Here is a 15,971-nt window from a genome sequence, read left to right on the forward strand (position 1 = left end):
ATATATCTACCAAGCTGCAGCTCAAGTGGCACCAGGTGGGCATGTATGAAATCATTTTCCTTGCCTATATGATCACACAGGAAAGTCCTGGGTTGATGCGTAGAAGCACTTCAAAAATACTTGGTGAATACCATCATAAGTAGAGGCAACAAGAACAGGAAATAAATTCTGGAGCAATAAAACATTTGTATCAAAGAGGACCAGCATTGCACTGGCCACTTCTCAAGCCTTATGCTCCTTTATGGCTAAATCAGTGATCTTCACAATTATTTGAAGAAGGGGCAACCCAGGCAAAAATATTTCATAGTCTCATAGGCCTCATAGGTGGGGCAGGGGTCCTCTTCAGTGACATTGGTAGCCCAGAAAGACTTATGTAAGTAACAGCTACAGTTACTAACTTGTGCCACTATCCTGCTTATTTTCGAACGAGAAGGCTGGCCATCTCCTGACACAAATTGGGAGATGGCTGGCCATCTCCTAAACCCAGCCAAATCGGTATAATCGAAAGCCGATTTTGGCCGGCTTCAACTGCTTTCCATCACGGAGCCGGCCAAACTTCAAGGGGGTGTGTCGGCATGGGGGCGTGGTTACGAGATGGCTGGCTCTACCTGATAATGGAAAAAAGAAAGCCGGCCCTGGCGAGCATTTGGCCGACTTCACTTGGTCCTTTTTTGTTCACGACCAACCTCAAAAAGGTGCCCAAACTGACCAGATGACCACCGGAGGGAATCGGGGATGAGCTCCCCTTACTCCCCCAGTGGCCACCAACCCCTTCCCACCCTAAAAACAAAATTAAAAACATTTTTTTGCCAGCCTCAAATGTCATACCTAGCTCCATGACAGCAGTATGCAGGTCCCGGGAGCAGTTTTTAGTGGGTGTAGTGCACTTCAGGCAGGTGGACCCAGGCCCATCCCCCTCTACCTGTTACACTTGTGGTGGTAAATGGGAGCCCTCCAAACCCCCCCCCCCCCAAACCCACTCCCCACATGTAGGTGCCCCCCTTCATCCCTAAGGGCTATGGTAGTGGTGTACAGTTGTGGGGAGTGGATTTTGGGGGGCTCAGCACACAAGGGAGGTATGCACCTGGGAGCTATTTTTGAAGTCCACTGCAGTGCCCCCTAGGGTGCCCGGTTGGTGTCCTGGCATGTGAGGGGGACCAGTGCAGGCTCTTCCCACGACTAAATGCCTTGGATTTGGCCGGGTTTGAGATGGCTGCCATTAGTTTCCATTATTGCTGAAAACCAATGCCAGTTATCTCTAAAGCCAGCCCAAATGTTGAGATTTGGCCTGCTCCAACTGTATTATCAACACGAAAGATAGCCGGCCATCTTGTTTTGATAATACGGTCGGGACACCGCTTTATGGGGCCGGCCTTGAAGATGGTGGCCCTTATAGATTGCCGGCCCCGTTCGATTATGCCCCTCTATGTTATTGCATGCTACCACTAGTAATATGCGTTATCAGTAACTAGGTTGCACTGTAGAAAATAAGACTTGCAGTGAAATAATATGTAATGTAATACTTCACATTTTAGTAAGTTTAGCTGTGGGTCTTCAGACCCCCTAACCCCCCCAAAAATCCTGGTGGCAAAGTGGGCTGCAAATCAACCCCCCCCCCCCCCCCCAACCTGGTGGTCTAGCAGCCCTCTTCCTTCTCTCCATACGTTTGTTGGAGGAGGGAGGTACACTGGGCATGTGTTCTCCTCACAGTGAAGAACAGTGTGCTAGATAAAAATTCCTGAATAAAGTCCTGCCTACTGAAAAATTAATCTGACATACTTTATGCACACCCAAGGAACATCTTACATGGTCAGTTTTTGCTGGATTGAGCCTAAACTTTTTTTTATCTTGAACCAACAGCTAGAAATGTTTGATTCACTGAAATTATGAATGTCTCCATAAGTCTTCTATTTAGTGAATAGATGGAAGCTTTCTTTCATTTTCAAGCCTATGTCGAGTTTTAGCTTTCCATTAATGAGCCTGGCTTATTAGAGGATGTGGTAGTTGTGTGTATAGTCCCTTCTTAACAGTTGTGATGTGGGCATCCTTTGTTGAGCTATATCAATAATGTTTGATGCTCCTGTCCTTACTTTTATCAGAAAACATGTTCTATTGTAAATAAACTCTCACTTAGGTAAAAACTATGTATGTTATCTTAAGGTTCAGAAACCAGAACTGAGCCAACTAATGCCTTATTTTTAATAACTGTTAATGTTCAGATTTTTAATGCAGGGGTGAAAATGTGCCTTTTATCAATTATTAGTTTAGGAATTAAATGTTCAAAATATGTGAAGTTAAACCATTAGAAGATATAGGGTTGTGAAATAGCTTAATTCTTAGATATTTTCACAATAGTTTTCACGTGCAGAATGTGTTATATATATATATATATATATATATATATATATATATATATATATATATATATATATATATAAAAGTATTTAGCACATTATCAGGTAAAAGCAAAAGGCCAAAACACAATGGTGAGAGATTGAGAGCAAAATAATTGACAGAATTTAGAATGTGATCATGAATGTAACATCTCGCTTGGACTATTGCAATTTACTTCTCACTGGTCTTCCGCTCAATCATCTTTCTCCTCTCCAATCTGTCCAGAATTCTGCAGCTCAACTTATTTTCCGCCAGAATCGCTATGCCCACACTAGCCCATTTCTCAAGTCTCTTCACTGGCTCCCCGTCCGCTTCCGTATACAGTTCAAACTTCTCTTACTGACCTTTAAATGCATCCACTCTATGACCCCTCTTTACCTCTCCTCTCTCCCTACATTCCTCCCTGTGAACTCCGCTCTCTGAGCAAGTCTCTCTTGTCGTCCCCCTTCTCCTCCACCGCTAACTCCAGACTTCGTTCCTTTTTATCTTGCTGCACCTTATGCCTGGAACCGTCTTCCCGAGCCTATACATCTAGCTCCATCTCTACCTGTTTTTAAATCTATGCTGAAGGCTCACTTTTTCACTGCTGCCTTTGGCTCCTAGCCGCTACTCATTTGCCCTCCTCCTCCCCTATTCCTCTTTACCCTGTAATTCCCTTGCCTGCAATGTCTTGTCTGTCTGTTTTACCTAGATTGTAAGCTCTTTGAGCAGGGACTGTCTCTCTATGTCAAATGTTCAGCGCTGCGTGCGTCTGGTAGCGCTATATAAATGCTATTAGTAGTAGTAGTAGCTATTTTTAAATGAATTATTAAGGGAAGCCCTAAGGTGATTCTCCTTCAATTTTTTTTGTGTGTTGCTAAACTTGCTGTATGTTTTCATGGTTAAAAATTAATTTACATAGCTGAGCTCTGCTCTGGTCCTGTCAAAGGTAATTGTGCTATAAAAATTATTGCATTTGCACTTATGTGGGAAAAAAATAGTTTTCAGATCATGTATATAATAAATTACATGCATTAAACTATTTTTTTTGCATTTATGTGCTTTATAATTATTTTTTTTCAGAATAAAGTATAATTTAGATGTATATGCTGCAGATGTGTAAGGAGACATGGTTGTGAACAAAATTTGTGCTGTTATCCATGAAACACACATGAAAATTTGTAAGATTTGACTTCCTACATTTTATTTGTAATCAAATTTATGCTGAACGAAACAAGAACAAAGAAAGCTAAGTTTCAAGTCCACCATCCCGTGAGCAAAAAATGAGGAATATATAAAACAAAGAAGATCATTCTGGCTAGGGTGTGAATCCATCCCTCAATTAAGCCTTAACTGGTCAAGGTAAAAAAAAAAAAAAAAAAAAGAAAGAAAGAGATACTCTGTAGCTGAAATACAAAATTGCAGTTGCAAGGATAATTAAGAAAAGAAAATGCTCCAAGATAACTCGCTTAGCCTTATAATCCAGGAACCTTTTGTCAAAGCTGATTTCTCTAGTGATGGTGCTAAGATTTTTTTCTGATTTAGAGACAATAGTTTCAAGTAACCATTCTTTATCAAATTCAAGAGCCAATGAAATGATTAAAGCCTTATCCATTGATGTAGGTGCTGAATAAAAGAATGTATTGTCAATATTTGTCTCTAGTCCCATCCTTAGGTAAATCTTCATTGTTTCTCAGCTTTTTTTTTTTTTTTTTTTAATTTCATACAACATTTTTTAAGATTGTCCAATCTTTGTGGTATACCAAACCACATTTTCCATCATCTTCAATCCCCTTTCCCTCGAAGGTGAACAGCACTTACCTGTGTGCAGCTCATGCTACTAGCTTCCATCTGACATTTGAACATGTGGGTCTTGAAAGATTACAGGGTCCTACATACATAGAGATCCATGTCTCAGTACTGCGGACAGCTAGATGGCCTGGGTAATGTGTTCTCCAGCCCTTTCCTTCTGTACTTAAGGGGAAAGGCTGAGATTGCCACAGAACCAGTGTGAGGGTAAGTACCCTAGGTGAAACTTAAGCCCCTTAATTGCTGCCTTCCTCCCACACCCAGGAATTGGATAATTAAACTGAATCTTGATAACCTGCATTTTTATAGCATTCAGTTTAATTATCCAATTCCTGAGTGTGGGAAGAAGGCAGCAGTAAGTATATGCTGGTGGTTCTTGGAGTTTGTGTGGCTGACAAGACCTATTGTTTTGCTATGACTGCAACTGCTCACGGCTGCCATAGCCTTGCCTACAGCAGAGAGGAGTGCACGGGTAAGAAGGTGGGAATTGACTGGGAGAGGAGTTGAAGCAGGAGATACAGGCTCTTTTCTGCCCTTTAGTGCTGTTTCAATGTTTCCTCCCTGCCCTCACTAGTTGTGGAACTAGGAGTGAGGGCCGAGTGAAACAACCCAGAGATCTCCTGTGGGAATTCTGCACAGCGTGGAATGTGTACAGGATTCCTAAACAATGCAGAATTATGAATGTGCTGAGCAGAATTTGGCTTGGGACCAGAAAGAAACAGCAGCAATGGGTGCATGGGCTGCAAGCAAAGAACATCAGCCTCAATATCTTCCCTTGTGCATCTCGAAGTAAAATGTAGAAAATAGACCGTATTGGCTGCACAGGCTGAAAACAAGCAACCTGTACAGCCAAAAGGAGGAAGCAAGTGAGATTGGGGAACATATTTGCTGTGTGTGTAGCCTGTACCGATTTGATCTTGTCTGACATAATAGCTGTATATCAAGCTTGCATAAATATAATCATAAATACCATGGGCATTTTTCCAGTTGAGGCTGTTCTTAAGGTTTAATTGCTGGGAGGTAAATTGTGAAACTCAGAGAATAGCTGGAGACTGAATCAGCCAGGATAGGGTAGGACTTTAGTGTAGAACATGATGGAGGCCCCAACTGGCTCCTTAGCGGGCTGCATCTGTTCTCCTTGCAGTGATCAGGGCTAAAATTGTGGGATATCTTTTAACTAGAAAAAAAACTGGAAGAGAAAAAGTTGGGGTGGGAAGAAACAGCTTGTGGCTGACGGAATAGGGAAGGAGAGCGAGTAGCAAATCCTGCTTCCAGCAGTGGCAGTACCAGGGCCGTTGAGAGTCAGAGCAGGACCTGGGGCAAGGCCGCCGCCAGGCCCCCCCCCCCCCCACACTCTGGATGTGGCTTCCGGGCATGAGGCCCCCCCCCCCTTTGAGGCTGGCAGGAGCTGACGCACTGATGTGAGGGGCCCCACCCCCTATGTCAGTGCATCTGCTCCTTCCCAGCCTCCAAGAGGGGGCCCAGCACCACAGCCCGTCTCTCACCTGCTCCAGTGTACCAGGACCGGTTCCCGATAGGAACAGGAAAGAGACGGACCCGGTGCTGGGGAATTTTGCCCCCCCCCCCCCCCCCCCCCCCCCCTCGGCAGCCCTGACAAGTACCTGGCAGAATTGCAAATCATTGCAAGATTCTATGCTAATGACCCCAGGGATAAGTAGGGCTTTTCCTGTGTCTACCTTAATAGCAGTTTATAGCCTTTTCCTCCAGGAACTTGTCCAAACCTTTTTTAAACCCAGATATGCTAACTGCTTTTACCACATCCTCTAACAATGAATTCCAGAGGTTAACTATTCATTCAGTGAAGAAAAAAAACAGAGAAAATATTTTTTTTCACTGAATGAAGACTCTGGAATTCATTGTTAGAGGTTGTGGTAAAAGCAGTTAGCATATATGGGTTTAAAAAAGGTTTGGACAAGTTCCTGAAGGAATTCAGATTAGAATAGATTGCCATTGAATTTTTTTGAAAGAGTAAAAAATTGATACCCATTTACCTGTTCTACTCAGGATTTTGTAAACCTCTATCAAATCCCTCCTCTGCTATCTTTTCTCTAAGCTGAAGAGCCTGAGAGTTATAAATGCAGATGGTGTAGCTCCTGCTCTCATACCTTACTTAACTGTTTACTAAGGTGAGATAGCGTTTTTAGCGTGTGCACAAAATTAGTGCACGCTAACTGTGTAGGCGCCCATAGGAATATTGTGGGCGCATCTACACAGTTAGCTCACACTAATGGTTAGCCCGTGCTAAAAGCACTAACATGCCTCTAGTATGGCTTAGTAACCAGGGCCCTTAGTTACTTAGAAATAATTTTTTTTTAATGTAAAACAAAAGCTACAACGCTAGGATAAAGAATTACTTTTTTTTTAATCATGGAGCAATAAATAAAACAGATTAGAAATTCAACAGCTAAGCGTGGCAAACACAAAGAGACGGGTTCGATGGGGAAGACAGCATCTACCTGATACCTCAGCTAAGGGCTGGCTGTCATACATTATCACATCACATTTGTTACAGTTGAGCTGTCATTCTGGAATTCCCCAAAGTGGTGTAGCTTCCAACCGTGTATTGCTATTAGTCCTTATCTTGGTATTTTTTTTTCTATGGCTTGGCGCCCTCTTATGTTACAGCTTTGTGCCTTCCTTGCATTGTTCCATGACTGAAATATCTCCACTGCAAAGCGTCTTGTCTCATACCTGAAAACAAGTCTACTGTCACCAGGTGCAAAAAGTCCCTTTTTTTCTGACCTGTTTTGTCAGAGAGCTGAATATTTTTCAGCAACTTGACCCTATACTAGCTTACAACCCCAAATCTGGTTCTTCTGTGTCCAAGCTCTAACCTCTTAAGCCTTTCCTCAGAGGAGTTCCATTCCCTTAATCATTTTGGTCACCATTTGAACCTCTTCTAATTCTACTATATACTTTTTGAGAGGCAGTGAAAATTCTTTGTAATATTGTTTATTCCTGTCCTAATAACTCCTAACAATCAGATTTCAATGTATTGTCCATGATGACACCTATATCTTTCTCTTGGATGTTGACTCCTAATGTGGAATTTAGCATCATGTAGTTATGATTTGGACTATTCATCTCCCTGTGCTTCACTTTGTATGTGTCCACATTAAATTTTATCCTCCATTTATTTATTTTTCAATTTTTAGTCCGCATCAACATAAATAATAAAAGAGACAATAAAACAGTAACAGGAACTGAATTATACAAGAGATATATAGTGCAATCCGCTCAAGTGCAAGGGTCTGGGACCACAGAAATGTATGCAGTTAACTGGAGCGTGCACTTAACCGTTGTGACCCAAAGAAGCTTGACATCTGATAAACTTATGTACAGTACTGTTTATTATTATACGTACAGTATACATTCTCCGTTAACTGACATTAGGCTTACTTGAAGTTATCAGTTATAGTCCTCTGTACACTAATGAGCCTGTGAGTAAAAACTGTCATAGCCTCCAGATAGGCCCCCACGGTGTTGAGACTCTCCAGCGCTCTTGCAAAAGTGACAGGTGGAGGTTGTTGAATTTCGTCAGCATGTGCCTCGCTGCTCATTTCATCCTCTGTTTCATCATCAGCCATTGTTGCCTGCGTGTAGGTGCATATCGCCACATCAGTGCTGTCGTCAGCTGTTTGTAGATCGTAATCAACAGCTACTGTGATTTATTTTCTCCCTTCCTTAGCCCTCGCAGGGAGGGGAAAACACAAAAAAGAATAAGACAGAGAACTTAGGCTCAGTTAGGCACAATCAGTTATTATCTTTATTGATATCTTACAGAGCCAAATACAAAAAAATAGTTCTCTCCCTGGAGCAGGTTGCCAATCAGCTGTGCACATCCTGAAAAACAAGGTCAGCTCAGCTAATACTGCCCTGGACATCACATTTATACTGTTACAAGTTACACTTTCCCAGAAATCATGTGATTTCAGCATAAACCAGAACCATTAGGTAGCCTTATACCATATATGGATTGGTCATGTATTCTATCTGTCTCGCCTGATTTGTTTGCACATGAACAGTCAGTAGCCATTGGTTAATTACTTATGAGTTCTGTGTCAGTTCTGCGTGCACAGCCAGAACAATACCCTTGTGTCCTCTCTCGCTCTATCTTCCTTAGCCCTCATACTGTGTCCTCAGCCTGTCAGCAACTGCCAAAGTTACATCCACCTTATATGAAAAATATACTCAGCTGTGTTATGGTATAAGCCAATCATCAGAATTAAATGTGTAGCATGATGTTGTGTTGGATCAGATACATATATATACACCAATATATTTGCGCAGCTTTTAAAAATATATATTCGACACTGCAGCAGAACTGGCTTTCATTCCAAAAGCCCTCTTCCCTCTCCCTTTGGGGAACATTTAAAAGACATTTAAGAGACAAAAGGGTACTGTGCTTCAAAGAGAAATAAAACTCTCTCTACCCTCCCACGTAAAAAGACAACAAAAGCATGACTAAGGTGGATACTTGAAGAATCACATAGTCATCTCCACCAGCAGACAGATAGTCTGGAAAAGGCATAACTCCAGCTATTGATAACAAAGACTTTAGAGGGGAAACCATAAACAAAACATTTGCCTGTCATCAGAGGTATACCTGCCCCTCCCATCATCTATCAGACAAATGGACGCCAGGACATCTGCAGAAAGGAGAGACCTATAATGCAGATCATGTGAACAGACTACAATAACCATAATACCTTGCAAGTTATCCAGTGCAAACCAGGAAGCAGGTGCTGGGACTCTGTGATCATATCCTCCTGCAGCTTGCAAGATATAAAAGCAAAAGCTGTTTCCCCAAGATTCAGATTCTCTCTTCAGCTGCAAGCAACTCAGATCCACTCACTGCAGAAGCCCTGCTCCTGTCCTGACCATGTGCTCATCAATCAGCTGGACCACAGCATGCTTGTAACAAGGACTTGTAAGTTAACCTACCTGCTACTTTGTTCTATTTTATGCACAAATTCTCTGTTCTAAGATCCTTTTAAAAACCTACCTCTCGTGTGCAATTGTATATTTAATCAACCTTTTTGAAGCTAAAAATACGGTCTCTTTGTGTTCTGAGTATATGGTATCTTTTATATATACTTAATTTATTGCAATTATCACCTTTAGTGATTGGTGGAGAAATTAATATCCTAAAACTTATAAATACAGCGCCTGCTCTTAAATTATAAACAGTAGCGAGTGCTCTAGAGCTCTTTCCCCCAAGATAAATCATTTCTTGTAACATATATTTAATGGTGGAGAATTCTGATATTGAAACAAGCTGCAAACTAAATGTTATGAAGTGTCAGTTCTCAGCTCCTGAGAAAGCAATGATTGTTACACAAGACGCTGAGTTAGTAGGCTAACATGTGAGAACCAAACTGAGCAAAGTACAGGCCTTAGGCCTAGCCCTTAGGAACAGGCCTAAGCATAGGAAGGCATATACATTTCCCTCTTGAAAGGCTAAATAGCGAGTAGCGAGAAGCCTTTCATACACAAGGAGCATAGTGGTGGTAAACATGAAGGACTGGGTTCTTCACAGCCAATACTGGAAGTGCCGCAGAGAGAAAAAGGTCACAAGGGATGATTGTGCTAAAAAAATTAATGATTAAAACAAAAAGAGAATTTAAGGGGACAAAAATGAGGTCCAGGAGAGAATGATATGTGTAAGGGGAAACATAAAGCAATGGTATGGTAGAGTAAAAGTGGGCCATTAACAATTAAACCTATGGTGGCATATGTCTTACACAAGGACAGAAACCTGAAAAACAATCATCAACAGAAAAAACAGGATGAGCAAATATACACTAAATTAATAAATTGCAACATGTAATATCAAAATTTCTAAAGCCACTTAGCATAAGTAGCGGCCTGCAAACTAGGAGTGAAAAAGAAACTGCAGCAAGATCAGTGTTAGAAAATAAACAAAATTCAACAGAAGTAGAAAATCAAGCAGGCATAGAAAATCAAGTGGGCAAGTGTTCAGATATCAGAAGTAGTCCCAGGAATATATAGGTATAAGTATGTGGAACAGTGCCAGAAAAGATCCATAAAAGAAAAAAAACAGCATGAATAGAATAGTTAACATGCATAGCAGCAGCAGAAACCATATGAAACCAAGCAGACAGATTAAGAAGAGAAACAAAGAGTGGGGAGTGAGCAACAAGAATAGGAGAAAAACAAAGAGTTATAAGAATAAAAACAAATACTTCATTATAGCAAATATTGCATTTTAGCAAATACTTCATTATGGCAAAAGTCCAAAATATAAAGTCCTTATAAAGTTCTAGACAAAACAGTAGGTGAAGGGCAAAGATCAGATAAATGGTTCCAGGAAGAATCTCCTCCAAGGAAAGATGATGTTGGCGTAAGCGTCCAAATGCAAAAGTGTCCAGAATAGACAGGAGCAGTGTCGAGGAGATGAGCTGCAGGGGGCGTGTCAAGATGGCGGCCTGAGCGTTGGTGCATTGAGCACGGTGAATTTGTGGGGAGCTTTGTTTTTCCTACCTGTTCGTTTGCGATGCCTCACACTAAAAGGAAGGGGATAGTTAAGAGCCAGACGCCAGCGGCCTGAACTTCCTCCCCGTCCCAACAAACACTGGACCGATACACGACGCTTATCCCCAGTAGAAATGCGAGCGAAGCTGATTTGGGAGCTGTTGGAGGAGCTGTGGCTCCTTCGGAACTGGAGATCTCACTTTCGCCGCCAGATAATCGACCGCCGCCGCCAGCGATTCGGGGGAGGAGAGAGGAGGATGAGTCTGCTACGGAGGGCATGTTGGAACAAACCTCGGATGGCGCTTACTCCCCCCCCGACCGCTGAGGAAACTTCTTTGGAGGGGAATCCTCCGACAGAGATTAGCCTGCAGATGATAAGGAAGATATTGCAAGGTTTAAACCAGACGGTATTAAAAACTGCTCGAGAGACTTCCCAATTAGTAAGTAAAATTGATCTTTTGACCAATTCTTTTGAAAAAAACAAACAGGAATCGATTTTACAAACTGAATCACTTCGGCAAGAAGTAAAATCCTTAAAATCTGTGATGGAGTTCTTGGTAACAGACAAAATGGTAACACATGAGAAAATTGAACACTTCGAAAACTTTAATAGAAGGCTGAAACTTAGAATATTGAATTTTCCATGGACAGTAGAACTGAGTCCTATTGAATTGCTTAAGAAATACTTAAAAGAAATTCTGCTGTATCTGGATTCAGCTATTCCTCCTTTAAATCGAATATATTATTTGCCTATTTCCTCGCAAGCTGGGTCGGGTGATAGCACCTTTGGACTCTCAAGCACAGCTGGACATTTCATTAATACTGAAATCATCTTTATCTGAAATTGAACAACGTAGAAGTTTGTTGATATCCTTTGTTTTTCAGCAGTATTTGAATGCTATGCTGAAGTTATACTTTAAAAATGCCTTAAAAACTTTTTGTGGTCAAAGAGTGTGGATATATCCGGATGTTTGTAAGACAACCCAAGATAGGAGAAAGATATTTCTTTCATATAGAGAAGAGACCCGAGCCTTGGGGGCAACATATTTACTTGCCTACCCATGTAAATGTCTGGTTAAATATTTAGGTGTAAAATATACTTTTCTAGAACCGGAACATCTGAAAGTGTTTCTAGAGATGAAAAAATCGTCCATAAAACCTGCAAAGTAATGGATGTTATCTGATTATCAATAGATGTAATGGGTAGATAAGGCCAGGCCATATATGTTTATTTTCTTTTTCCTTATTGGTGATCTCCTATTAGCTAAATCCTATTGAAGCACCTTTGCAGCCGGGCTTACCCTTTCGAGAAGTTGGTCAAATCTGGTTGCTTAATGTCAGCTCCTGGGTCTACTACCTTCTTGCAGATCGATACAGACGTGGGGGTACTCAGCAGTACTTGGTATGGACCTTCCCAGCGAAGTGAAGCTCAATTTTCCCTCTTGATACCCTTGATTAGGACCCAGTCTCCTGCTTGGACCTTTTCAAGCTCAATAAGTTCAGGATCTGTGGACACTATTAACCAACAACAGAAAAAGAAAAACAGTCAGAATGGAAGTGGTAAAGGGATGCCCCCCCCCCAGTGGATTTTTTACGTGAACAATTTCAAACAGCTCAAAACTATCTCCCCTTTGCCTAAAGAAGAACTAAGGGCACCAATGTCTATCTAGGATCTTATATGAGCTCAGCCAAAAGTGTACCAATTCTCCAGGTCTAGGTAATGGTATGCTTCTCCGTTCAAGTTTAAGTAGACCAATCCCATAGAGGTCAATTGTTACTAAAATAAGAGTTCCTGGGCCTGTGGTCCAAGTGTCAAGTAAAGGTTCTCACAATATAGAAAACCTGAGATAAGGACTCCAGGCAGCGTGATCATCTTGACCAGGATCCTAACTCAAAACAGACATGAGAGGAGTAATACAAAATGTAAATTCTCTTTTTTATCAACAAAACTGTTGTTAGCAAGGTAGTGAGAATAATGACAATGAAATACATGAAAAATAAGTCCCCAATCATACAGTATGAAGTACGACTGAGTCAAGTTTTGTAGCAGATTTCAGATATCTGAATCAGGAAGTATGAGTTTGCTGCTTTACAGCAACAACTGACAAGTATGTGTAGGATCTTTAAGCTGATCTGGAATGACATAGAGAAACAGGTTTGTGAGTTAACGTTTTCTTCAGAAATGTTGCCAGTGATTTCTACATACTGCCTGACAAACAGAAATTTACAGTATTGGGAAAATACAGTATTGGGAAAACTGGTATGCTGTGAATATTCTTGTTACCATCCCTCTTGTGGAGTGCCTGATCCAGGAAGGGTACTTCTTTATCTATCTGTAAAAGACTGTCATGTAAAGGGACAATTAGTGTATCTATTATGGGCTGCAGACTTACAAATGGCTGATCTGCCCAGAAGGAAGACAACAGCCAAAGGGCAGACACAGAAAAATAGAAGCAAAAACATATGGAAACATATGAGTATACAGCTAGTAAGCAGACAGAAAGCATTATAACTAAAAATGGAACGGAAATTACATAAAGGCAAAAATCCTGCAATCAGAGCAATAGTGTAATCACTGAGGTAGAGTTCAACAGTTCATCCAGTAAATGAAGCAGGTCTTTAATCACACAAATGAGTCCAAATATTCTCCTTCCAGTAATGCAGCTGTAGGTGTCACTGTTTGGAGACTAGTCTCGCAGCATTCTTCAGAAGGAGGCCAACGTAGAGTAAATAAAGGCACTTGGAAGGAAAAGCAGAGCAATACGGGTGTATAGACTTGAGGTCTAATTTCTGGCAAGTTCTTAAAAGGGCAATAGCTCAAAAATATTGTCAGGTTTGATACTTTATGCAGATCTAATCGAAGTTAATTTGGAATAGAAAAATACAAAAGAGTATACCGTATACATTTCCCTGTATAAACAGTACAACATACGTCTACACCACCATTTACGTGCTCTGACCATCTAATCAACGTGCAGTGTGCTTTCTAGATATTGTGCCATATGACTTTCCAACAATGCATTCAAGTGGCAGCAAACAACTTTGACAATGTCTCATTCATTATTAAGTGGAACATCCCTATAAGATTTCACAGAATTACCCAAAAAGGAATGGGAATTTTTCATCCATCGATATCACAATTAAACTTCCTGCAATGCAAAACATAACTGTAAATCATTATTAAGGTAGTAGCTCCCTCTAGTGGCTAAAATAAGGAAAACAGTGAGTAAGTGTGCAATGAGATGATGATAACAAAATAGCTCTCTAGCCGTGAAAGAGAAGGCAATTAATTAGGGCACACTAGAGCAACAGTGTCAGTCAGACAAAGCAAAATGCTTCTGAAACAGCATTACTCTAAAAGCACATTAAGGTCCAAGCTGCCTGGGAGGGATGATATTCGACAAAATATATCATAAAGAACAACACGCGTAACTCTACATTCTTTAAGATATCCAGGGATGTTCTTTAATGTCTTTTGCTTTCACACTATCATGTACCTAATGTCTATGGCTTTAACACTATCATGTATCTCACCATCATGTACCCAAAACTTCTGCTAAAACAAATGTATACTCTTTTCTATTGCCAGTACTATGTATTTCACCATCATGTACCTAAAACTTGCTATAAAACCAAATGTACATTCTTTTCTATTTCCAGTATCCACGATGAATTGTAAGCCACATTGAGCCTGCAAAAAGGTGGGATAATGTGGGATACAAATGTAATAAATAAATAAATAAATAAATAAATAAATGTCTGTGAAATCTCAGTGACCTAGAATACAGAGCATACATGGGCATAACAGTATCATGAGAATGAAACACATGTAATAGTGCAGTACACAAACATCTGTTGTAATTAAATTGAAAGAGAAGGGAATTTAAACCAATTGGGGCAAACTAGGTGCTGTCCTTGTTCCAGTAGAAAACATGTTCTTGAAAGGTACACAAAATATGTTAATTTCTTCTTAATGTAAACATTCATATAGATTTACGTTTCCTGTGAGGCAGTGTCTAGAGTGACACAGATATTAATGAACTAAATACTGTAAGTAAAACAGGAACTGTAGGACAAAGTTTAAAAGCATTTAGCATTTGGACACAACAGAAAAAACACAGGCAAGAACCCCACAGCAAATCTCACAGTTAATTTCAAAATCCAAAAGTGAATGTGAAGTTTGGAAACCAAGATAAGAAAAATCAGCTTTAATAAAATTCCTGATGAGGCACAAACAAGGTAAAATTAGTTGTGTACAATCTTAGTAGGAGGAATGAAACCAGCTGGAATAAGAAAACTGCCATCAGCATGCCATCAGAAAACTGCCATCAGCATGCCATCAGAAATAAAAAGACAATTTTACGAACCTAAAAAAAAAATAACTGCAAACAAAAAATCAATTAAACAGAGTCAGGGCCGTGCCAAGGGTCTGTGGCGCCCCCCTGCAGACCTTGACGTCAGAAGAAGGCGGAACACTGAGTGAAGGGAAGACTAGTAGAGACGTCGGGAGCACCGCCTCCTTCACTGACACTGCGCCTTCACTGCCGGACGGAGGTAAATTTAAAAGGGATCTTGGGGGGGAGAAGAGGGCGGGCAGTTGGGACATGGGAGCGGGAAGGCGAGGTAAGCATGGTGTGGCGGGGCGCCCTCCTGCCTTGCTTACCTCGCTTACCGTGTTGGCACGGCCCTGAACAGAGTACGACAATGAGGGCCTCTGCTTAAAAATCATTAAACATACACATGTTATTAAGTTACAATTTTGAAAATTGAATACTGATGTGACTATTATTCTTTCTTTTGTTTTTCTCAATAACTTGTGAGGGCAATTTAAACAAATAAGAGGAAACTTAGGCAGTTGCCTAGAAAAGCACTGTAAGAGAACTTAAAATGTATGTATATATATATATATATATATGATAAATTACCAAAATGGTGTGTGTCTTAGAACTAGAAGTGACGTCGTACACATAGCTACTCCAGAGGTAAATAAATGTACAATAGTAACATAGTAGATGACAGCAGAAAAAGACCTGCACGGTCCATCCAGTCTGCCCAACAAGATAACTCATATGTGCTACTTTTTGTGTATACCCTACTTTGATTTGTACCTGTGCTCTTCAGGGCACAGACCGTATAAGTCTGCCCAGCACTATCCCCGCCTCCCAACCACCAGCTCCGCCTCCCAACCACCAGCTCTTGCACAGACCGTATAAGTCTGCCCAGCACTATCCCCGCCTCCCAACCACCAGCCCCGCCTCCCGCCACCGGCTCTG

Source organism: Microcaecilia unicolor, chromosome 4 (genome assembly GCF_901765095.1).
Source record: "Microcaecilia unicolor chromosome 4, aMicUni1.1, whole genome shotgun sequence".
Classification (NCBI taxonomy): domain Eukaryota; kingdom Metazoa; phylum Chordata; class Amphibia; order Gymnophiona; family Siphonopidae; genus Microcaecilia; species Microcaecilia unicolor.